Genomic DNA, 25,454 nt, shown 5'->3' with positions numbered 1-25,454 from the left:
GGTAGGTTTCATCTCTAGTTATACCCGAGGTTAAAATGTCTTCACTTTCAATTTAAATCGCTCAACGGAGTCACGTTAGCTTTTCGGCTTAATCAACTTTGCATTTGACTTTTGGAACCCCAGCATTTCCTTAATTGTTTCGTGTAAGGGAGATAACGAGAATTGTGGGAACATCGCAAAAATAGCGTGGACTATGAATCGCTGGTCCTTACGTGCAGTTTTCTCAACTTTGCATCAATTTATCAATCAAAATGAAATATCTTTCACACATCGGATCATCAACGTTCGTTCTACTTTCATTATTTCATTCATCACACCTTCGCCATAAATCGTTTTAACCTTTGAAAAAAAAAAATTAATCAGTGTTTTGCCTTCGGCGAAAAGAGACCAGTGCGGATCTCACCCTTAGCGGGATTTCTTGCTGATATATTTTACACGCACGGTTACTAGGTGGTAAGTTTTCATACTAACCCAATACCACATAATGTGAGTGAAAAACAATCTATCGAGTCGTCTCGCTGCCCGTCATTTGGGGCAAAATCGGAATATACCGATATGGGCATGATTTTCTCATAGAAGAAGATGAAGGAATACACCTTGAAGTTGATGACAGGGCACAATGTTCTTCAGAAAATTTGGAAGGCTTAGGCGAGCTCTGAATCTTGAGAAGGCAAACACCAGACGAACCAAGACCAATCCTCGGCTACCTTTATTCTTGGTTAATTGCGCCTAAATGCCTTGAAAAAAGGATAGAATCCCTCACGGCTGCCTTGCTGAGAATATATCCTGGCCTCGCCAGGTTACCGCCTAAACACTCAGTTGTTTTCCGTTAGTTAATGATTTTCTCCCCTGCTTAAGAAGAACCCTTCTGGTAACAAGGGCAATCATTAACTATAAAGGCAACAACCGCTTTTTATACTGGTCTTCGGTAAAGTGCGCATCATAGAAAACATGAAAATGACAGGATCCCCAAGGATATCACATTCCTTGTTCGAAAAAAATCCATAAAGAGCGCAGTACCCATACAACATTTAGTCGACTAGGTCTCTCCTTGTGCGAAGCTCGGTCTCCGATTAGCGTTTAAGGGTTACTCAATCCTTGCGACTGATGCCTCTGCAAATCAAGGGTTCGCTACCTATGCGATTTATTCCATGTAATAGGACCTTATTGCTCAACTTAAGACATTCCCTTGATAAGTTCTATCGGGAATGCTGTTTGCCATCTGTCAGACCACAATGACAATGATCCATTGAAACTGCGAGATTGGCTCGGATACGAGGCAAGTCTACTTGCCTCCCTCCAGCGGCGTCAAGTGTGGTGCATAAGTTACTCTAAACAGTCGAAACAGGACTACATATAGCCAGATCTTGATAACGAAAGGCAATCTCTTCGCAGAATTTTACACGTACATACCCTGCAGACCTTAGTACCACAATCTCATTTCAAATTCTGCGGATGCATAGACACTGAATAGGTTAGTTACAATTTTTTCCTATTGGAAACTGTATTTGCCCAAAGTAGGTGCGGTTCGATCAACGGATTGCGCCTACCTAGATAAAACACAGGTTTAGCTTTAGCTGAGTGAAGAATTAGAATTGGTTAGTCTCTTTGCAGAGGGGAGCTTAACCCTATAGAAGTATCTAGCCAGGCCCATTCGGAGTGCTGAAATCCGATTTTAGATTCAGATCGCCTATTGTTTTCTTTTCTGCATCGGAATAAGAACTTTTTATCTTGTTTACTTCTGCTTCCGGTGCTTTCAAAACCAGATACACATAACAGTGCGGAAGTGTAAAGTAAAATCACTGAAAAATGAAAAAAGAATATTTACTTTATATTCTAGTATTCACCGATTACAGTAGAAACTTGATGAATAAAGACGAAAACAAACATCCTTGATGACCAGGATTCGAACTCAGAGCAATAAGAGGGAAAGGCTGGCGTTCAACCCAATGCCAACGCGTTGATCTATTCAGGATTGTAAACATTTTTTAAATATAGTTTCTTGTGATCCTCGAGAACAGTTTCATTGAAAAATGGAAATTATACATTAATATAAGAAATACGTAGTCAGGAGGCTATGAGGCGACTCCGCTATCAAATGGTGCAAGAAAAAAAATATATATACAGATTAGCCACGTGGAGAATAATAAAATACAAATTTTTTGGAGGACAGAAAGAGCTTCGACAAGAATTGACCAAACAGTTCTGAACTTTGTGAAAGTGCTTACTAAGCTAGAGTTCGGCGAAATTTAAAAGTCCGTAAAAACAGTATTGGAAAAAAAAGGAAAGTTCTCGAAAAGTAAACCGAAATTTTAATATCATTTCTCCCAAGACAACCTATCTGAAAACCAGAATCTGTTTCATAGAAAATTCGCTATATATACCACTTTTCCATTAGCCTTTATTCCCCTCAAGGTTTTCTATTTAATGGATTCGCATCATTACGCATATGTATATAATTTTCAAGTTGAAATTTTAGCAAAAAAATAAATGCAAATTCATTCAAAGGCAGAAAAAGAAAACATCAACCACAATACCATATATCTAACTAACGAACAACATCACACCATATGCGGATGAAAGATTCAAAAATCTTTTGAATATTAATATCGTGAATAAGCAAATAGACGGTAACGGTGAGAAATGGCTACCTTGAGGGATGCCAGACGTACTCATGAAATGGATCAGACTTAACCTTTTCGGAAGAATTCAACCTAGAATTTGTAAATATTTTGAATTAGCAAACCGGGCGGAGAACAAACAGTACATGTTGTCGGGTGCTACTAATTGAGTCCTTGAGTGGCATTTTGGAAATTTATATTTAGAACTGAAATTCGTATGGATTTGAAGATATGGGCACGAGTTTGATGAATCTGATTACAACAAAAGTTTTCTTGACAAATATTGACTTTTCAAGTAAATGTAAGCGCGATTGATTTTTGACAAGAATATTTAAAAAAATTAAAATTTGATTGGCTTTTGGAAATTGGAGTTGAAATGCTACAGCAATCCATGTTCTTTTCTGACCAAATTGGTGCTCACCAAATGTTTCAGTAAGATATACGCTTCAGGTATGAAAGGTTTTGTCGTTTTTCTATGCAAGAATATTCGAGTGTACGATGATTCCCTTTCTGTATCGACGTAGTATAGTATGTCGGGTTATTCATTTCAATATGATGTTGGCTTTTTATGTCTCAGGACGCAGTAATTTCACGCGAATGAGGCAGCTGGGTAGCTTCTGAAATTCGGTCCTTGAAAAAAGTGACCACTTTTTAACATCCCCCTCCCTTTAACAACAAATCTAAGAAAACTAAGACCTATTTCAGAAAGTACTAATCGAGACCCTTCATTTGGTGTTCCACGTGATCCTATTTGATAAACAAAATTGTACATTGTTTGGCATACATGAGGAACCCACCCCCCTTAAACTCAACGTACAATGATATTAGTCGCTGCATGTGGGGGTTTCCAGTTCCAACCTTTGCACGAATTTTTTTGTCTACCCTTCGCTCAATGCAGGATACTATTGTGAAACTTCCCAGAACGCTTTTTGTTCCTGACGTTACAAAGTGCGCAAAATTTTTTTTAGAATATTTGTTGAGCCTGTCCTCCGCGTTTTATAACTGACAATATGTAGATGATTTCTATTACCAGACTTTAGAATAATCGGCATGCTAAAAGAAAGCAGTTGGGAAGAGGTGATGTAACTTTCAAACTGGCTCAAGATGGCATACCTTGTGACCTTGTAGCCAGAGAGGAAAATATCCATGCGTTCGCTGGGTATGCTGAGCGGCAGATTCGATGGATCAAATCCAATATCAGCATTATGTTGGAGAATGGGGTGGGTATTTCTTGTCTTTTATGGGTAAGTACTCTCCATAACCGCCATCATAAAGACAAATTCCGGAATCAGGGTAAACATAATGCGGCTCTTTCCAATTTGAAAATTAATCTAAGTTTTTAATGTCTCTGTTCCAAGGTCTCTTGAGAAAATTCTTGATCTAGGGGGAACCATTCCTCTCTTAATGAGCCAGCCAGCAAAATCAAGTCTCCGTGATCGCGCAGAAGTGCTTAAAAGCGATGGGTGTCTACCGATAATGTTTGCGTCGGGTTCACACTTCATCAATCCTGCCAATATTGGCCTTTCTAGTGTTTCATGTAACACGTAACACTCCACATGTTAAAACGCTGGGAACAATCTTTAGTTACTCCGGAGAGTAGTTTGTTGATGATCATTGGCTATTCTGCTAGAGATTTACCACGATGTGACTGTAACTAGGGGCTCTAATACACGTTAAAAGGGATTACAAACAATTTTTTCGTAACTAAATCGTGAAAATGTTGGAACGATGCTGAGAGGACGTGCTTGACTGTCACAAGAATCGGGCTGATGCATGCTTCACTTAAGGGCTCATTCTTTGACATATCTTACAACAAAGGCTCACACTTCTGAATTTCAAACTGAATCTTGTAGAGAATGATGCTACTAAGCAAATGAAGCTATGTCGCCAAACACTTGTGTGCCTGGGTAGGGCAGCATGGGAAAATACGGGGTAACAATTATGCGCCTCCCCCCCTAAATTGCCTAAGTCTAACAATGTTAGTTTTTCTATTCCAGCTCTGAGAAAACTCCGAGGACAGGAAGAATCTCCCAGGTTCTGCCTTTCCAGATAGATCTACTTCCAAAGAATCTTTTCGATTTTGAATGGTTTTTTTAAGGAATTGCTGTTTGATTTTCTTCCAGCGAACGTTACTGACCATCGAATTATGTTTTCTAACGTCAATAAATATTTGAATGCGTTGACCAAATCTCACTGGTGTTCTTTTGCCTCCTATTACACAGTTTTCTCTCCTCAAAACAGTCCAGGTTTCTTATCTCAAGAATGCAATTGGGAAATAGACTTAATACCACAATCACGTCTAAAATGCTTTCTTCTGGGAATCATGAGGTCGCTTCAAAATCGATCATTAGATACTTGGGGGTAATGATCGATGCCAAGTGGAACTTCAAGGGGCACTTGGATTATGCTCGCGAAAAGGCAGCAAAGGCTAGTTCATCTCTAACAAGGATGATGTCAAATATTGGAGGGCCAAAATCTAGTCACCGGCTGCTTATCATAGCGGTGGTGGAAACCATCCTGCTATACTAGGAAAGAAGAAGGGAAATGAGGTAATTCTCCAACTTCTGACGTTTCCGCGAAAGCCAAGAATATAGGTTTTATTGAAATAAAGCAATAATAGGCGAGTTTGCATAATTTGGAAAAAACCCCGCGCTCAAATTTCCACTCTACATTCCTGGTCTTATTACAAGATTGCTTTATGCTATTTACCGCCAAGACAAGAATATCTTTTATACCTAATTCCATCTTCCGCGGCTAAATGCACAAAGATAGGCACTTTCCTCCGAAGTAGAATTCAGGACTAAGAAAGCTCTGTAAGGCGCCTCGAACAATCCCTGCGCAATCAAACGGAATCTTCATTCGAGGATGGTTGTTCCTTGTATGTACTATTCCTTGTATAAACTTGTGGTTCATCTCTTCGTGTGGTAGCTGATGCTGAGCGAAAAATTCGATAGAGGCAACTTGAATACAATTCAAAAAACCGTGAGCAAGTGCTACTGGGGGTTTGCAGTCCTACACGGTGTATGCCCTCAATGCCCTCCCAACACTGCCTTTCCCTGAACCTTCATATTAAATAGGCTGTAAAATTTTGTGAATGTAAATATTGGAGGTCCAAGCCCATAGTAGCATCCTAAACAATGTACTTCGGGAATTCTGGGCATCATCAACAGACTGCGTCACATGCAAGCCGCGATTAAAGAACCATTTTTTTGGACTTTCCAACTAAAACAGAATGCAAGGCCCGCGATTTGGTGTGAGATGATGACAGTGTTCTTTACTAACAGATCAAAGATGGTCTGTGGAGTTGTTGCAGAAGCAAGTCTTCCAGGATTTGTTAATGTGTTCCAAGCGGAGGTTATGGCGATACCGGGGCCTATTGATAGTTGAGTCATGATCTGAACTGTTAGGGCTCTGTACTCAGTGGGAACACCCTCCAGACTGGTGGCCAGTACAAAGACTCGCTGAACCGTCTGGGAGGTATTCTCAAAGTCTTCCTCCCCTGGGTTCCCGGTTATAGGAACCTAGAGGAGAATAAGCAGATGGACAGACGGGCGAAACCGGTACTTTTCCTGACAACGCCTTGGTGGGCGCAGTCGGCATTCCATTGGCAAACGTGAAGGATGGAATCTACTTGAACTGCTTCACAGCATCTGACTTCAAGTGGCGAAGGCTTACCACTTTAGCTAAGTTAAACGAGGATGTGACCGTACTACAACCAGACTAGACCATGGGATATGCGATTTCCAGCTCTAACTAGAGCCATCCTGAAGAACCTCAAACAGATCTCTAATTGTGAGGTGGGAGAGTTGCTATCCTCCGTAAATGCTATGCCTAGCCAACTGGCTAGATTTTGCTCCCCTTGCCCTTTCCACAGCAGTCACGATCTTAAGGAACGGCTACTGTTACCTACCTACCCATAGCCATAATAAATCGGGCTACAAATTATCCATTAAATCCCGTCAATTGTGCAACACTTTCTATCATCTCTTCAGATAGTTGAGCCGATTATGAAATTCAAAGTAAGTGGAAAATAGCATTTTCAAAGGTTATAGGCACCATCATAATTCTAATTCGGTTATTCGTCAAAATAAAGTCTTTAATACAGAACACACACACAATCTCTCTTATTCTTATTGTTATATATCCATTAAGATTTCATCAGACTTAATAATGTGACACTGATAAGCCTACAGCAAACAGGGCATGCCCAAAGTAGATCGACCATAAATATCCATGGCAGACAGAGATTTGAACGAGAGGCAAAAAACTTTATAAGCTGACGCCTAGTTTATTCGGTCATCGCAGGTTTAAAAAGGTTTTCAAAGTAATGAATGCAATTTGCCTGCAGCTGAAAATGCTTACGTCATGGGAAAGTATGACGTATGAGTAGCAGTGTTCCCGGATATTGCTTACAAGCGTTAATAAACTATCGCACCAACAGAGCCGTAAAAAAAAATTTGGGTCCGAGGTGAAAAATATGTATGCCTATTATTCCTCCGTTTTATTAAACTAAAAGCCTTTATTCGGAGCAGCCACGAAAACTTCGGGCCTCCAAATAATGTCCAGGCCCAGTGGAATAACTCCTTTTCCCTTCTCCTCTCGGCATGCTTGAGTATCCCGGATTGTTAAATCCGCTCCTTTGGAAAGAGGTATGAAAAGTATCATTTAGAGCAGACATAAGATACTATAGGATCTAAGGAATTTTCTTCCTTCCTACTACCAAAAGAGCTTACTATATTTCTTCCTAGACCTAGTAAAACCAAGTGACGAGTCTACACAATGTGACAACCTGAATTGAAAATGAATTTACTGATGAACGGAAACAGTTACGAATGACACTGCTACTCTAACAATAGGGGACAATGAAACAGAAATTCATTCTAGTTGAGAAGAGCTATCTTAGAAGTAAACATAGACTGACGGGGCGTACTACGGTCAAGTTAAGTTCTTAGATACGACACTTGATGCTAAAATAATTCCCAAGAAGCCCAGTAAGGAGAAAAAGGACGAACTAACTTCAAAACCAAGCGAAGACGTTTATGTGTTGATTGACGGAAACCACCAAACCATTTTATCGTAGATCGAATCTTTGAATCAAAAATAACAATTGCCTTCCTCTTTGGCCTAACGAAAAGATCAACATCTATCACGCAGTCACTGAAACTCCATAAATAATCTTGATTCAATTGAGTGTGCACGGAAGCAAGAAATAAAGCCTTTGCATGATTGAATCTTTATAGGATAATTAGCATTGAGACACGCACGTGCTTCCATGATAAATATATTATGGTACATAATAGAATATATGTATGAGCTTCACAAAAGGAAATAGGTAACACGAAATCATGTGGAAAATGTATCAAGGGATGAGTATATTAACGCAATGAAATTCTGTGTCAAATTTGGCGTTCCTTAGGAAAGGAATAATTCTTGATGTCAGTTCATTAGCTTCTTGACACTCAGCGTTCTTAGTTGTGCAAGTGTTTTTTTATTGTAAGGTAGATTGTAAAATAGATATTAGATTAATATATAAGATATTCAGTCTAACCGAATCAAGGATTAGGAGAATTCTCTGTTTTGATGAAATCATATATGAACTTCTTTTGATGTTCGAATCTCGTCAACGTCCCATCTTGCTGTTTGAGTTATTTTTGTTAAGACATTATTAAATCGTATCCTGACACAGAAAAGTACTCAGATCAAATTATATATAAGATAAGGCGGAGTCACACGGAACAAACAAAATTGATATCTGGTAGAAGGTTTGAATTGGTAACAACGAAACAGGGATGCCTCCCTAAAAGTTAATTTCCCCGAATTCGCCTTCCCTGACGGGAATTTTTCGTTGAGTGCAATTGTTGCCTAAAGTCAGAGTTCTTTCGATTCAACGTTGAGTTACACTTTTTTTAAGTTCAAAGCCTCATATTTACTGAATTAATATCCGGCATGCACCTAGCATAGACCTATAAAGTAAAGAGCCCTGCGGGACGATCCCCTTCATATTTTTATTCTATTAAGGGAAGTTGCACTACGTCTATAAAGAACTATTGTGCCCCTTTTACTGACTATAGTGTATCTATTAACTATAGTACGTCAAGCAAGCCTATAACCGTCAGGAATTTGACATCTGGTACTAAGTATTCTCCCAGGTGCACTAGTGCTAGACAGATAAGCACGGTTAAAAATGAAATGGTTTTGTTTAATGTACAGGTATTGCGTCGCATTCTGAATAATGATTTTGATATAGCAATGAAGTTGCACCTCTTTGTTAGGCCCAGGACATGTAACATGCTTCTACTGGGGCCACTGAGCCGTTTCTGGATTGTACCCATACTTCCAAGTCATATCACCAGTGATCACTAGGTTCCGAAAGTTGGCGTTATTGTTCGCAGTCTCGGATCCTGAGAGGAATTGTGAGACAGACTTTGTTGAAATCCTTTTGTGGGAATATAGTGCAAGCTTCGTGATCTTTCACGATTAAATATTTCCTGCGAACGGGTCCATGGAAAAAAAAATTATTTTCTAGTCCCCGCCTCCACCGATCTTGCATTAAATGTCAAAAGAAAGTTCCAATCGAGACCTTTCATTTGATAGCCCACATAAAATGTTCGATGCAAAAAAAATATACTCCCTTTTGCATGTAACCGGGCTCCCTCAATGCATGCGAGGAGATTCAGAGACCCCAACTTTCCACCAAATTTCGTAACAATAGGAGTAACTGTTTTTATTATAAGGTTTTGTTTTACACAAAATCTTAAAAATACTGTCTTTATAGGAATCATGGAGAATTTGAATAGGGAGAAAAGTTAGTTAACAACGCCAAAAAGCCAATGAAGTTGCTCGGAGAACAATTTTTTGACCTTGGAGAAAAGGGCGCATCAATTATCCATCAAGGATCCATGTCCAGGAAAATCGAGAACCTCCGGCTTTCCGCTTTAAAGCTGACTTAATCATCTGCATTTCCTGGGTATCTGAATTTCATCATGAATTTCTACTATAAACTAAAGCGGATATCTATATAGCTAAGGACACGAAGCAAGGAAGTCCTTTTTTCAGGAAGCAGACCTCCTGGCTGTATATAGATTTTGCAAGGCAGTTTCAGAATTTTCCAAACCAAATCCGAAATTTTCCAAATCAATTTCAGACATTTATAAAACAAATTCAGAATTTTTCATTTCAAATTCAGAATATTCCATTTCAAATCCAAAATTTTCCATTTCAAATTCAGACTTTTCCATTCCAAATTTAGAATTTTGTTTATACATATAAAGTGTTATCGCAACTTTTTACTCCTGGGTAACTATTGAGGTGAAATTCTCTCAGAGAAGTATGCACACCTCACAGTTACTTTTCCAGAGCTCCATTGTAGTATCGCGGACACAGTTAGCGCAGTCAGTCGGATCTATTGAAGTTACAACCTCTTTGATAATATTGTATAGTATTTCAATTCGAGTGTGCAATTCCCGGGTTGCATTACAATTTCCTGTAGTGACGATTTTAAAGTGGATTTTTGGCTATTGATCGTTCCTCGTTCTTGGCAAGTACCCAAATTGCAAGAGTGATGCGATTTGCTGCTCCCAGGGCAGAGGTGAGGCAGCGTATGATGAGTTGTCTCTGCCATGAATGAAACCGCAAGTCACATCGTCTATGGATTGAGCTTTTCCCAGCATAGACCTCCTTTTTTTGCTCTCCTCCAGGAGGCTGTCAGCCTTTTCTTACTCTTTGAAAATACAATATGTGGTTTTCGGATTCAATCCTGGAATCACTGCCACCTCCTTGAGACTACGGTCATCTTCATAAACCCCAAGGATCATATCTTTGTATTTTCTCAATATTGTGGAGGAATGGAATGAACGAATTCAACTGATGAGCTTTCTGAAGGGTGCAAATAGCGAGAGGGGTCAACCCCTTCATTATAACTGTTTGAGTTTATATGCGATAACCGATTCATTGTCAATGAGGCGGGAATAGTGGGAAACACTCCCGTCAAGACAAATATTATATTAATGTTAAGGGTTTTTTCGAAGAAAACTGCTATTTTATTAAGTAAACAAGCTTCAAACATTATCATATTGTTATCGTCTAGCCGAACTTTCGAATTGATGATGAAAGAAACTGTCTCCCACTTTTCTAGTACTTTTTTGGACTAACATCCAAAGTTAAAAATTTTTTAAAAATTTTACAGGCGACTACGGTTTTTTTTTCCAGAACAACTCATTAGACGCTATCTCTGTCTCTGACCTGGGAGCAGTGTGACCAAAGTGGCTATCAGATGTAGCTTGATCCGTTATATCAATCTGCAAACACCTCAGGGGTACGAAATATATCCACGGAAACACTGCCTAATATTTCTGGCCTAAATCTGCCACAGTTGAAATAATTTTTGTTTGGAATTTAAAGAGCCTTCAATCCGCCATCCACATGATGGTGCACCAGAGTAATTAGAATATCATTTGTATCTGTGGTGCGTTTGCGAATTGATATAAGGGACTGAACTACATCTGATAACAACTTTGGTCATGCTAGTCCTAGGGCAGAGGTAGCTTCTGATGTAGTCATTCCGTTTATAAAAATAATGAAAGAGGTTAAGGCTTCTTTCTTGTTTTGGGTAAGCCGCAATTTGAATTTGTTAATTCTTGATAAGTCGTCTTGATTCCCAATGGATATTAATGACGTTCTGAAGGAAGCGTTGGAATTAAATGCAATCATGTACAGAATTTTATATCTAGAATTCAGCAAACATTGAAGGGGTTTACATAATGCAAATATTGATGCAAAATTGATGAGACATTCAGATCCTTTGTAAAAAATCGTAGCTTTATCCTTATCTAGTGGTAAAAAGTTGGTAAGAAACTTTTTAGTAAAATATTGAAATATATCTGAATTTGAAATGGAAAATTCTAAAATTGGTTTGGAAAAGTCTGAAATTGGTTTGGAACGATCCCAATTTAATTTGAGAAATTTTGAATTTGACTTGCAAAACTCGAGTTACTGGGCGATAAAAGAATTCGTTAAATTGAAAGGCACGGCAGAGATTCATCAACGCTGTGAAAGCTAGAAAGAAGGGAGTAGCATGTGAGCATGGGTAGAGCGAGGTAGGAAAATTGAAGACCCTCGGCAAAATATCGAAAAATTCTACAACTAAAGCAGGTAAACACGAACATGGAAAATGATGGATGGGGCGGAATTCAGATGTGCACAGCGAACAGTGATTGACTCATAGGGACAAATGCTTAAGAAGATATTAGAGATAACAGGATCACACTCTTTCACAGCAACTAAAACTCCTATGAGATTCATCCAAAATCAGAATTGTATATCCATCGAGTTTTGAATTAAATATTCTACTGTCCAAAAAAAGCTTCAATAAGATAGTTAACACTTTGTATTGCATTTTCACCGGATATTTGAAACTTTAGCAGCCTAGTCTTATGGTCTCTCATTTTTATTAGAATAATACAAACGGAATTAAGTAGGCGGTTATGTAGAGCAAGGGAACTTGTTTACGTACTATCTGTGACTGTAAATAAATTAAATAAAACGTATTTTATTTATCACCGAAACAACCCATTTTCGTTGATTTCGACGTAAATGTGCCGGAAAAGTGAGTTATCGGTAACCGAATTATTTTGCGCATTGGATGGTCCAAATTTGAAACATCTGAGTTATTCTGCTATATAAAGAAATGATTTTAGTCAGTTTAGGTTATGAGTAGTCGGGCGTGAAGATAACCAATTTTACATCATAATTTCTATGGGTTTTTCGCAGATAAATATGGTGAATGGAATTCAAAGACCCTAGTTGCTTTGAGTTCAATTCAGGCCCTTTGCTTCTCCAACGGATATTCATTAAGTGGCCAATAATTGTCAGATTTAGACAATATATATTTATAATGAAATTTAAGGCAACATTACTTTTTAAATGAGGAATAAAGCGCAAGATGCTTTTCAGGAGTATTAAAGTATAATCCAAGTTCTACAAAGGGATTCGATGTCGGTAAAGTTGCGAAATTTTAACAGAACCAGAACTGTTAATCAAGTCTCATGAGAATTTATGCAAGGATACATAATGAATCGCGAAAAAGTATGTAATTATAGATAAGTTGTATACAAATTTCTATGTGTAAGAGAAATTGTGTGTCGTTGAATAAAATTGTTACGGAGCAATCATATACATCATCATCGATTCAGGTAGTTAAATTCTCCTATTGTTTGTCAAAACGGAGATGCTCGCAAACACCATCAGTATTCTCTTATATTCTGAATGAAATTCAAATCAAAAAATAATTAAGAGAACCGTAAGGAACTTGCGTGGTCCTTATCACTGCTGTCATATTAAAGAACACCTGTTTGCACTCTCTGTGAGAATTCAGCCAATTCTATAAAATCTTCTATCTTCTAACCATTCTGCGAAGACATATTCAGTCGGAAGACAAACAGAGTGTTGAAATTCGATTTGATTCCTACGCACAAGTTCAATGAATTATTGGTTCGCCAAACCATCCCTATTGCGGGATGACTGTAATTCCAACAATTGACACTCCTCTGGAAAGTTCTCAATCTGAATCAGTACAAACTTTACAAACGAAGAATCTTCCATTCTATCAAGCCCGTTTTAATGTCATCTGATAATTACAATACCGTAAAAATAAACAACTTACGAACAAGAAAAGCGCCAACAGAAGTAGTAGTTGTAATACGAGTTACAATAAATAGTAATAAAGTTTAATCACATATTACAACAGTGAAAACTAACAATAATAGAACGCAAATAGCGACTATTCAATTATTTGCGGCGTGTGTATTTGTAGTAAGATCACAATTATCATCATTTCCATTTATAGAATATAATATGATTACACACATATTTTTCTTACTTTTCAGATTATCAAACTATTTTTAGACACTTTTATCAGCACTTGTTTATTCCGCTTTTATACAACCCACGGACTTGTGCCGATAAATTTGGTTAATTTCCTCAGAAATTACTGGGAATTATGATTTCTCAACTTCTATTTCCATCTATTGTTGATAACTTTTTATTAAGATTTATTTAAACCAGATTTTTACACTAATTATGCAGTTTAGACACTGAAACTAGACAAACACTATTTTTCTCTTTATTTAGATCGCACTAAATGTATGATTCACGTAATTCCAGAGCGATTCACATCACTTTCGACCGGTTGGGGTTATTTTATTGTCGCAATCAAATTTCATTAAACCCAATGAAATCTATCGTGTTTTCGAGATACACATTCCCGTGCACACACTTGGAACCAATTTTCAATATTGAATTCCAAACTGTTATAGCAGCACACCAGATCTCAGTAGAAACGGTAACCTTTCCTTCACGAAATCCACTTTTTTGCAAGTTTCGCTCAGATAGATACGTCTTACCGATAAGATACTAAACTACCGACTGTTTGTTCATCAAAATAACTTGCAAATGCTTTGCCGCTCTAGTGAGCGCTAGAGTGTACATCGTGTATATACACTGTAGCTTGCTAACAACAATTAGCGGACCAGCTAGCGTGCGAGAGTGTGTTTACTTCTATTCTAGGCGGCTTTCTGAGAGTTCGGGCCACTGCGAGAAAGGACGAGCGTATCCGAACGACATCCGGATGTGAAGAACGTGGGAATGGATTGCGACCTAACAGTCATGCTCGAAATGAGAGCATCCATGGGAAAATACCACTGGCAGAATGTCAGATATTGATTTATTCAAGAGCATGCTTGAAACGAAGGAAATGATCTGTTCCTTGAAGTTATTGCAACCACTGGTAATTCGTCTATTGATTAAGAAAATCATTGATGACAAATTTGAGAATTTTCATGCATATCGGATCATATTTGGCTTATGAGTCTTGTCCGTAGTACTGAACGAAACAACCGGTCAAATTTTTGGTAAAAGAATGCAATTTTTGATTAAAATCTATGCGTCGGAGTTTGGATGACATTTTTCATGTTTTGTGTTTTTTTAAAATCGGTTTACTGTCTGTCTGTCTGTCCGTCCCACGCATTTTTCTCGGAGACGGATGTAGCGATTGACACCAAATTTGGTAGAAAGGTGGGAACTGTGAACGCTCACGCATGTAGTGAGTTGCATCCTTTTACGTCGAATTTGCGGGGAGTCCCCATACATGCAAAAGGGGGCGTACATTTTACAAATTAAAGGTCTCAGTTAGTACTTTTCGAAGCCGGTTAGTTTTGACATTTGTTGGAAAGGTGAGGAGTGCGAGGGGTTGAAAGTGATCATTTCTTTAACGGAACCATCCTCAGAAATTACTTAACGGAAACAGGCTCGAAATACCCTCCATACCGATACCTGTTCAAATAAAGTTAATAATAGTACTTTCCTATAATTTTTAGTAATTGACAGGAAAACCCCCCTGAAGTTCCTCCTAGAATCACTACATTTTGCAGTAATGTAGGCTACAACAAACAGCATTATCCTACCAAATTTGATGAAAATCGCTGTCGCTTATATGCAAATTCAAGATTTTGAATGTCAATATCACTTGAAAGTGGATATTTTCACATAATATATACAGATACGAGAGAGGACCCATAAGTTCCGGGAATTGCGCTGTGATGGGGAGGAAGAGTGGGGGAACCTATTGTTTGACCACATGTTCGTTAGTGTTACGCCACCTGCGTCAATGTGCGAAGTTGTAGCGCTGTGTGTGCATCAGTTTGCCTGTGAAATTTTTTTTAATAAAACAAATTTTTACATTTCGGCGAATACGTAATGGCAGATTGTCGAGAATAACGCGCGGCTATGAAATTTTGTTTCCTGTTGGGGAAATCGGGCGCGGAAACTATTGTAATACTAAACACTGCTTATGTGGGTGCTGCCTTAAGTAAAACCAGAGTTTACGATTGATTTTCACGTTTCAAAAATGGAGAAATGTCTATTGAAGACCAACTTCGTTCAGGACGCCCCTCAACGTCAAAAACTGATGAAAACGTCGACAAAATCAATGCCCTCGTTCGTAAAGACCGTCGCCGAACCATTGATCAACTCTGTGAGATGTCGGGAATGTCATGGAGTTCAATTCAGAGAATTTTATCCGAAGATTTGCACATGAGAAGGGTTGCAGTTAGATTCATCCCGCGCTCTCACAGACGAACAAAGGGAGCGTCGACTTCAGGCATGTTTTGAGCTACAAAATCAGCTCGAAGAGAACCCTGAATTTTTTTCCAAGGTGATAACTGGTGAGGAATCGTGGTACTATGGATACGACCCCGAAACAAAACAGCAATCAAGCCAGTGGAAGACAGAAGGCCCTCTTCGTCCCAAAAAGCATGCCAAGTGAAGTTAAACATCAAGACAATACTCATTTGTTTCTTCGATTGCAGAGGTGTTGTGCACGCGGAGTTCGTTCCCCGGGTCAAATTGTCAACCAGAAGTTCTACTTGGAGGTTTTGAAAAGATTGACAGAGAGTATCCGGAAGAAAAGAGCAGATCTTTGGCCCACAGGCGACTGGTTCTTCCATCATGACAACGCGCCGGTCCACACCGCCCTTTCCGTGAAGCAATTTTTGACCAAAAACGGCATGACACCGATTGTGCACCCCCCATACTCACCGGTTCTAGCCCCCTGTGACTTCTTTTTGTTCCCCAGACTCATGAAATATGAATATGAAAGGAAAGGGTTTTGCCACTGTGGAGGAGTTGAAACAAAAATCGCTGGAAGGCTTAAAAGACACCCCGATGAATGAATTTAGAAAATGTTTTGAACAATATAAGAATCGTTTAGAGAAGTGCGTTGTAGTCAAAGGCGAATACTTTGAAGGTGATCAAAATTTGGTGTAAAAATATTGAGAAATAAAGCAGTTATGACGGGTCCCCCTTTGTATTACGTGCTACGTACTAATGGGACAAATGCACACTCAAATCTCTTCATAAAAGAAATACACAAAACCTTTCATACCTGAAGCGTCCAGCTTTCTGGTTTCCCGATTTGTTTTTATAATTCATATCCATGTCATGTTTCATGAGTTATATTATGCCAAATGCAGCTCATAACGACGATATGGTTGGGTACGCCAAATAACTGTAATAATCTCTCATTGAAATAAAACTAAAGATAATAAACTATGGATAAAGTAAAATTAATTACAAATATTATTTAATAGTAAGCCACCTAGTGATTAACGGCGGTTGTGCTACTTACGTTACCACTAAGAGTTAGCACCTGACGAGTATGGCCAATGTGTTAAATATGTTTTATTTACGAAACCATAAATCCTGCGACGCCCTAGAGAAATCTATCTTTAAATATGAGAAATTTACACTATCTTTTCATCCTTAACTGTAATTCCCATTTCTCTTGTGAGCATATAAACAAATTTCGTACACTTAAAGAGCAACACATACTACAAACAGCGCAAGCCGAGAACTATAAAGAAATATCTTGGGGTCTCTCACACTAGATTTATTATTTAGATTCGGATTTCTTTCAGTTTTTTTCCTTCGTTAAGCGAAATTTTTCAGATACTGTACACCCGCATGTATGCATAAGTATTCCGAGTGTTGTTGGTGAATGTGGCAAGATGTCTTACATTTGGTTATATTTCTAGCAGGTGATTTATTACAATATATAGAATTTGGTTGCGATTGTATCACGCTCGAATGTTTTTATGGGAATGCCTATGTTATGCCTATGTTAATCTCTGTTTTTGGGTATTCTGTTTACCACTTCTTGCGAATAGTTTTTGACCACGGCAAAGATAGATTTTATTGAGGCAAGTATACCTTTCTTGTAAAGTGGCTCTATGAGCCTCAGCAGAACTCTATTTATGGTTACTATGCAAAGAACAATTCAGAAATGTCTTGTTTGAATTGTTTTTGGGGGGAAACGCTTAGCCCCACAAAATTACTTCAGACGTGTTAGATAACTTACAAATGCCAAAGGCTCGAAAGTTTACTACTTTGTGGAATTAAGTCGGAAATAGAATGTTGGAACTTAGGTATAGCAGTGGCGAGTTATTTTCAAGATTACCGACAATCATTGCACTTTTGTTCTTAGTCGTTCGATTAATATTCAAACAAATGTACCTCGTCAGAAGTGCACTTCCTCGTAAGTCTTTTGCAATGAGTGAGTTGTTTTCCGGTGGATAGAATGTCCATTAGGGCTGACTACAGTCAACGATGACAGTGAACCTTCGAAAGATAGCATTCTCCCAAATTTGCTCCCGGCATGCAGGTGACTCCTTTCCTAAGCCTTTCGTTACATGTCTTCGCTCCCTTCGCGTCATTCTAATCGCATCTTCTTTAGTAGAATATAACATTTTGTGTCTCTCTTCCCAGATCTTTGCTGGGCGGTAGTTGTGAAGTGTCTGCGGTCTGCAACGTTCCTCCAGAACAACGTCAGCAAAGGGGTGAAAATGGGCTGATGGTACTGGAGGAACTCCCGCATAGAATTTCGTACTACAGGGGACATGGAGAATAACAGAAGATGCGCGACAAGCAGAAACAACTGGGCCCCCCGATGAAACGAGCGCCAAATGGATTGCAGACAACCCGTTGCAGAGCGAAGAAGGAAGGAGACTTCACTCAGGTACTCTCTAAGGCCCAAAAGAAAAAGGCGAAGAGGGATTAAAGGTAACAACATGTCCCGTTATTAGAAAAACTTATGTCTAAAATAATGTAAAATGTCTAAAAGATGAAGCACCAGAAGAAAAAGTGGGGAGACAAAGGAGGACTAGACTAGAGGGCAACATTCCGCAAATGCGACCAGACAGGCCATAAAACGAATACTTGCAACGGAAAGAAGAGTTACCTTCTATGCAGGAATCGTGTTGCATCTGATGAAAGCGTTGCGCACAGTGTAGGTTCAGGGCGAAATCCTTAAAGACTTTTAGAGCATAACTGGAAAGAGCTAGGACGCGGTCGACATGATCCGCATTCAAGAGATATTCACCGGAGTGCAACCATTCACGAATTGCTAGCGCAATTCGGTGCGGAGGCCAAAGCTGATCTAGTGCTCATCAGTGAATACTACCGAATTAAAGACCAATATTCATGGCACCTCGACATATCAGGTACCGCTGCCAGCTGAGCGCGGGATGGAACTCACCTTAGAGTTCTTGCCTAAGGCCGAAGGGACGACTTTGTCCGGACTCGCTGTTTAGGGGTAATGAGGCATTGACGGACTTTCGACGCAGGCTTTATACTTTGAAGGACGTTATCCTGGGCTTAGAGGGGCGGATCCTAGTGGAGGGTGGCTTCAATGCTATGGCACCTCAATGAGGCATGCCTCACCTAGACTCCAAAGAGAAAAGAATTGTCGAAATGGCGGCGAGAACAGAACTTGCATTCTTAAACACTGAATCCATCTCAACGTTTCGACGTCCAGACTGCGAGTTTTCCCGACATTCGTGTCGCTGGTGGACGGGTGCGAGTTCTGGAAGACTTTCGGCAAGCGAGCATCAATACACAAAGTCTCGGTGTACGTCACCCAGCACTCTTTCTGTGCGTGGAACGTCATGGAAATGAATACAGCGAGGTTTGTCGAAACTTTTGGAGTAGGTAGCGCCACGCTGGAAGGCAATCCTGTAGGCGCTGCAGCGGACACGGTCGTAAATTCAGTTATGAACCTGATAACGACGGCCTGCGATGCTTCCATGCCCAGAAGATCATCGAGACATCGCAAGGAGTCTATGCATTGGTGGACGACGGAAATTGCAGAGTCCGGAAGGAGTATCACAATCTCCCCCGTTTGACACAACGTTTAAACGACCGGAAGGAAGCATGTACCATAATCACAGAGTACAGATCAGCCAAAAGGAGATTCTGCAGCGCGATAAACAGGAGCAAAGCTCGCTGTTCGTAAAATCTGGTGAATGAGGTGAATGTGGACCAGTGGAGACTCGGTTACAAACTGGTAGCCTGAAAAATCGGGGCTCTGCGCAAACCCTGTTCACTTAAGTCCGAGCAAATGAAGCGCATTTTGCGAGCACTATTTTTTGCCCAAACCGTATGGAATGATGACGGCAGCGTGGAGAGCGCCGAGGACTGCCCACTTTCCTCTATAAAAGAGTTGGAAGAGGTACTCCTTTTTATGAACAAGTTGGGGAACCGGAAGCTCGACGCTTCAGGTATCAAAGGTTTTAATGGTTTCGTCTGTGAGTATATTTGATTGTTGATTGTCCGGATAGATGAGTGGTTAGAGCATAAGGGTGTCGCACGGAAGAGTCGCGGTTCGAACCTGAATGGTAGCAGTGGAATTTGTATGGTGATTTGACATCGGATACCAGTCGACTCAACCGTGAAAGAGTACCTGAGTCAAATCAGGGTAATAATTTCGGGATAGCGTAATGCTGACCATATTGTCTCCTTCAGGGCACTGTAACCTTGTAGTGTATCGTTACGGTCTTGAATAAAGTGCTCTAACACACTTGAAGGCCCTGATCCAATTGAATTGTTGCGCCAACTATTATTATTATTATTATATTTGCAGAACTACCCCTTTGGTACGTATCCGTAATGGATATGCATTTAGCATGTCAAACTACTCACTTTAGTATGATATTGATATTTAGTACTTTGGGTTGCAGTAAATTTACTCGAAAAAGATAACTTTGAACTACTGTAACTTCAGTAAAAGCTTGAATCAAACTTGGGGATAACATGCTTCATACTGTAGTTTATATTACTACTCGAAGATAAACTCGAATAACAACATCGCCTAGAATCCCTACTGACAATCAGGTCAGAGTCAACATTGAAGTTATCCACAGCAAAGCCCTCTATAGGAAGGACGTTATCACTGATATGGTCACAAAAAAATGGCCTCGTCGACAATGAATATAAGCTAGCAACGGAAAAGAAGCATGATGCATACCGGACAATGCTCCACTTCCAAAGAATGCAGGCACGGGGAGAGGCCTAGTTTTACAAACAAGTCAGCAGGGTGAAGCCAAATACACCTCGATGCTCATCCTGCCGAGAAAAAACTGGGAAATCTAATTTCTCGGAGTACACGTAGCACGGACGTTTTTGATCCGGAGGGAATGTCGGTTCTACAGCTCAGTCTCCTTCCTTAGCTTTAAGCGCATGTCAAGTCATTTACTTCACCAGGAGCCAATTCAATTACTGCCGAATTGGTTAAATATAGAGGCGACCAACTACCCTAAGCGCTTCATCAGCTGATGCTCAAGGTGTGGCACAGCGAATCAATGCCTGACGATTGGCAACGCAGCATTTCTGTCCCACATATAAAAAGGCGGATATCACGCAGTTCAGCAATTATAGAGATATCACGTTGCTGAGAACTATCTAGAGATATTCTTCGCTGTCCTGCCCATACCAGAGACTTTACTTCAGGAAATCTACAACTCCTGCAATATGGCCATCAGTTGACCCATTTTTTCATCAAGTTCAAGGCCGGTTATAATAACATAACCAGGATAAAGCTGTGCACGGCCATGAGAGAGTTTGGTATCCCGACGAAATTGGTAAGACTGAGCCTGACTCACGTGTGAGGCCAGATACAGGCCGCAGGATCACTTTCGAGCTGCTAATGTAAATACGAGATGTATCACCTTCTAGAAGTCCATCCAACTACTGGACTATGCTGACGATATTGGTTGAGAAGAACAACTCGAGATGTACAATCTACTTTCATCTAGATCGAACAGACCTCGTGAGATCTTGGGTTGCACATTAATGAAGGCTAGACGAAGTACATGGTGACAGCCTCAGCAGCAAAAGTCAAAGAAGCAAGAAGATCAAATGGCGCGGGTTAAATAAAAACAATAAAGGTAAGAGACTACAACTTTCAGACTGTTGATAATTTCTCGATGACAGCTACGATAACGAAATCCGCGGATAGTTCTTGGCAACCAATATAGCCTACAAAAATTGTTCCGGTGGTGAAAGTTCTTACTGTACAAGATAATGCTCCTGCTAGTCTCCATGTATTCCTCAGATATTTGGGTTCCTAACAAAAGAAATTGCGAACTCTTAGCCATGCGAGACGAGAATAATTCTTCAATGAATTTTTTTCCGATAAGGATGCACGATTCCGTGGCCTAAGGGCGAAACTTACAAGCGACCATCTGGTTGTGGATAAAATCGGGCTCACTAGATTGCAGTGGGCAGATCACTTAATCCGTATGGTTGATGATGGTTAACCCCGGAAAGTATTATATGTAGGGGCATTATCTATGGTAGAAAAAGAAGACCTGGCAGACCTTGTTTCAGATAGAGGGATGGCGTAGGCCAGGACACCAGAACGCTTCTACGGATATGGAATTGGTGGGCCTGGGCACAAAACTGTGATGTCTTGAGTTTCTTACTAAGGCAGGTCTAGACCGGATACCGGTTGTTGCGCCGTTGATGATAAATTGGTTTACTGTGCCACCGATTATTATTTGGTGATAATGAAAATGTATTAACTAGACTTATGCTGGTCTAGGCAGCATCAGTTTGGTGAACTGAATATCAGATACCACATAATAGTGCCCCCTTCTTCAAAACTGTCTCAGAAGATGCAGTTTACGTTATAGTTATATATATACTGCGATGGTATCCCGGCACATATCTTCTTTCATTGTCCTAGATTTACAGAGGAAATGAAGAATTTGAAGGAGCCATTGGGAAGGGCGGTAGCATAGAAAAGTCTATTTGGAATAACGCTTTCATGTTAAGGAAACTGAAATGCAGTTAACCACATGGTGGGACGGAATGTGCGAGGAAGGCGCAATTGCGATCACAATTGATGGACTAAGGGAGAGGTAGCTAAAACTATGTCCACCACGCGTCGTTATCCTTTGCGTTGAATCAGGGGAGAACAGGACAGGATTTATCAGGTGGTACGACGCTGATAAAAAATGTGCCAGTGCCTTCTGAGGAGCTAAGAAAAAAAACAGAAACAGACTGACTGAATCGATTTTAATAAAGTTGTATTTTCCACAAAACATTCTAAAGTTTCTGTTCACAGATATGTTATTAAATAGGGCTATTTGCTGGAAATTGAATCTAGTGAACATGACATGTTAAGGTTCAGGATTAAGGTGAAAACCGATCACTTCGAAGCAGGTTTCCAATAACTTTGAACACCATTACTCTGCGATGACAAATGTTCAGAAATATGCAAAGTTGTTGACATCTAACATCTTGAAAAGAAAGTCCAATTAATTAACAAACGTTCGAAATCCGCTGAAGCACAAGTACCTGTTGTTTCTGATAAAACAGTTACGTATTCACTTACACCGTGATTATAAAGGTAAAATCCCCATAGCGCAGAAAGAACAATTCAATTCCATCCAATCCGCAGATAATATTAACCAATACGCCTGTATAATAGATAGCGATTATATTCGTATCTCTCTATGACGTCCGTTTCTATTTAGAATAAACAGACAATATTTACGTCATTACAATGTAATAACTTTTTCAACTTTGTCAATCTCGTTCATTGCTTCTTAGCAGGAAGATTTATTTTGAATTGACAGATTAAATGACGGCTTCAGCTAAAAATAGAAGTATCTTTTGAATCAATACAACTTGCGAGAGCGTCGTAAAAAGTTTTATGATCATTCGAAGTTTAATCGATTGGTTAGCTAACCGAAATGTCGCCTTTTTTCAATGAGGTTTTTACGGGACAACTATTGTTGATATTGAATTGAAGAAGTGGATTGCACTCGTAATACCATATGTAGTGCTAAGAGGAAAAGAACAACCTTTTAAAATAATAATTGGGTTGGCAACTGAACTCGTTTGTTATCTGATCCAGCCTTATTATTTGTGTACACATGTCGATAAGGCGATTTCCACCTATTAAATATAGTATCAATAAAGCAAAAAGTGATATTAATAAAATGGAAATATTGATATTAATTGAACGAAAAAAAGAAACACTGCTATTGTATATTTTTTACAGATTTGGGCTTTATCAACGCCCGAGTTCTGTAAACAGCTTAAGATAGGCGAAATTCGAGAAAATTTTCCTACAATACTCTGGGCTATTAAAAATATATCAGTTCGTGGCTAATTTTGATAACATTTTATTTTCAGTTCAAAAGGAAGCAGCTCTGTTTCGGTCACATATATACATACTCATGTGCGACTGCTATTCGAGATTTTCAATCTTATCTTAAATGAAAAAAATTATCTAACTATGTATGAACAGAAGTACGCTAGCTTCAACTATTTGTTCAATATTCAGAAAGGTTGGGACAACAGTGCCGGGGATCCGTTGAATTTCTTTCTCCCCAAAGTATTTATTCTTGATTGGGTAATCAGTATTACTCCCGTTTCTCTTCCTTTCCATTTCTAATGCTGTTATTATTTCAAAACAAATACAGCCAAGTACTATTTACACTTCTCTCTGTTAACTCGAGATAACGACCGTAACGTCACAAGAAACACTTTCTTGTCGTGGTTGTTATCACTTCACTTTTGTCATTTTCTGCGCACGCTTTAAGAACTTTGTGGATGTTGTCTAAATGATCGGGAAAAATTGAAAAGAAAGTTCTTGTATTATTATCTTGCGCTGGTTGTCATAGTTCACTCTTTTTAGTGTTGCTCGGATCTTTAAGACAGACCGCCTTCCAGTTGATAATGAACTGTACTTTGTACCAAAGTGGGAGGACATAAATTGTTATTATCAAAACAGCCGCATGTTTTTAGCGAAGCAAGAACACTTGATATAAATAAAATATTCGCAATCCGCAATGAATTTAATCTATTCCATAAAACATTTATTTTTCATTACAATTTCGGTAAAATTAAAAGCGAAGGAATGCAGTGGGTTTACTCGTTATAAGTTTGCATTTTCTGGGGATGCAAATTATATCAATTTTTAAACTTTGACGTCAAAAAAGATACCTTATTTGAACTATTGATTATCGCATGATTTAAGGAATATTATGAGTTTTGCAGCAAATGATCCATCGGTTGCAACGGTAATGGGAAAACCAAAGAAATGGGTTCAACTTAACTCGTTTAGTAGACGCCAACAGAAACTTGGTAAGCAAAAATTATCTGTCAAGATTTCGGGTTAATGTCACAATAGCTGTCGGAATGATTTCACAGTTCCCACAACAAATCCTAAATCAAATTTTTGTTTTATAGGCTACAAAGATATTCAATCGTAATTGTAATCTTTTATCCATCATCATCAACGGCGCAACAACCGATATCCGACCTGCTTTAGTAAGGTGGTATCGTTCATAGATTTCGTCGTTATGCAGTATATATTCTTCGGAGAATTCTTCTCTCGAACGTGGCAAAGAGTTCGCAGTTTTTCTTGCCAAGAACGCAGGTTTCCGAGGAATACATAAGGACTGGCAAGATCATAGTCTTGTACAATAAGAGCTTTGATCCTGTGGTGAGCAGTTTCGAGCGAAACAATTTTTGAGGGCTGAAATAAGCTTTGTTCGCAGCCAACAACCGTGTGCGGTTTTCATCGTCATAGCTGTTATCGGTTGAACTCCGCCATGCTATTAACATAGTATGCTGGTCCCAAACCCAGGTAAAGGGGGGATAATTTAAGACAACGTACTCTGTACTATGCGAAATCCTACCTGATTTCTCTTGACAGGTTCTGCGACATGCTGACCAAGAAAATGCATCCAATGTCGTTAGAAACAAGATGATCGGATCGAGTAACAAGCCTTGGAAAATGCAAGGGCATCGGCCTCAGTCGACGCGGCAGGACGAGCCCTGGTCCTGTCGGGAAGTGTATCAGCTGATCGCACTACTCACTTCTTCACCCCGTACGCACCACAGGCAGGTCGACTTGATACCGTCTGGCAAATTCTCGATGAAAAGACTTGTCACGTGCCTGCTGACGACTATATCATCATTGCCGGCGACCTT

The 25,454-nt window shown here is 39.5% G+C and overlaps 1 protein-coding gene and 1 long non-coding RNA gene across 11 annotated transcripts in view; both read right to left on the bottom strand.

Moving 5' to 3' along the window:
• The window catches only part of LOC119658055 (histone deacetylase 4), a 322,316-nt gene that overhangs the window by 113,056 nt on the left and 183,806 nt on the right, over positions 1–25,454 (bottom strand). For 2 of the 8 annotated variants that reach the window (XM_038065303.1, XM_038065304.1), the window contains exon 1: positions 13,498–14,102. The exons of 4 other annotated variants lie outside the window; for them this stretch is intronic. The gene's annotated coding sequence lies outside the window, so the exon portion shown is untranslated. Of the gene's footprint in view, positions 1–13,281; positions 13,468–13,497; positions 14,103–25,454 lie in introns of those variants that run through there. 2 more of the 8 variants (XM_038065307.1, XM_038065305.1) reach the window with 2 other exon arrangements.
• LOC119658057 lies at positions 22,518–23,345 on the bottom strand. 3 transcript variants are annotated; one of them, XR_005250199.1, is made up of 3 exons: positions 23,200–23,345; positions 22,806–23,104; positions 22,518–22,747 (listed from the first exon to the last, which is right to left on the bottom strand). It is a non-coding gene; the product is annotated as an uncharacterized LOC119658057 (long non-coding RNA). The 3 variants fall into 3 exon arrangements; XR_005250200.1 differs by having other exon boundaries at positions 23,233–23,329; XR_005250198.1 differs by having other exon boundaries at positions 22,806–23,345.

This window comes from Hermetia illucens, chromosome 5 (assembly GCF_905115235.1).
Source record: "Hermetia illucens chromosome 5, iHerIll2.2.curated.20191125, whole genome shotgun sequence".
In the NCBI taxonomy this organism is placed as follows: domain Eukaryota; kingdom Metazoa; phylum Arthropoda; class Insecta; order Diptera; family Stratiomyidae; genus Hermetia; species Hermetia illucens.
Note: the sequence above shows the minus strand (reverse complement) of the source record. Positions and strands in the feature narration are given on the sequence as shown.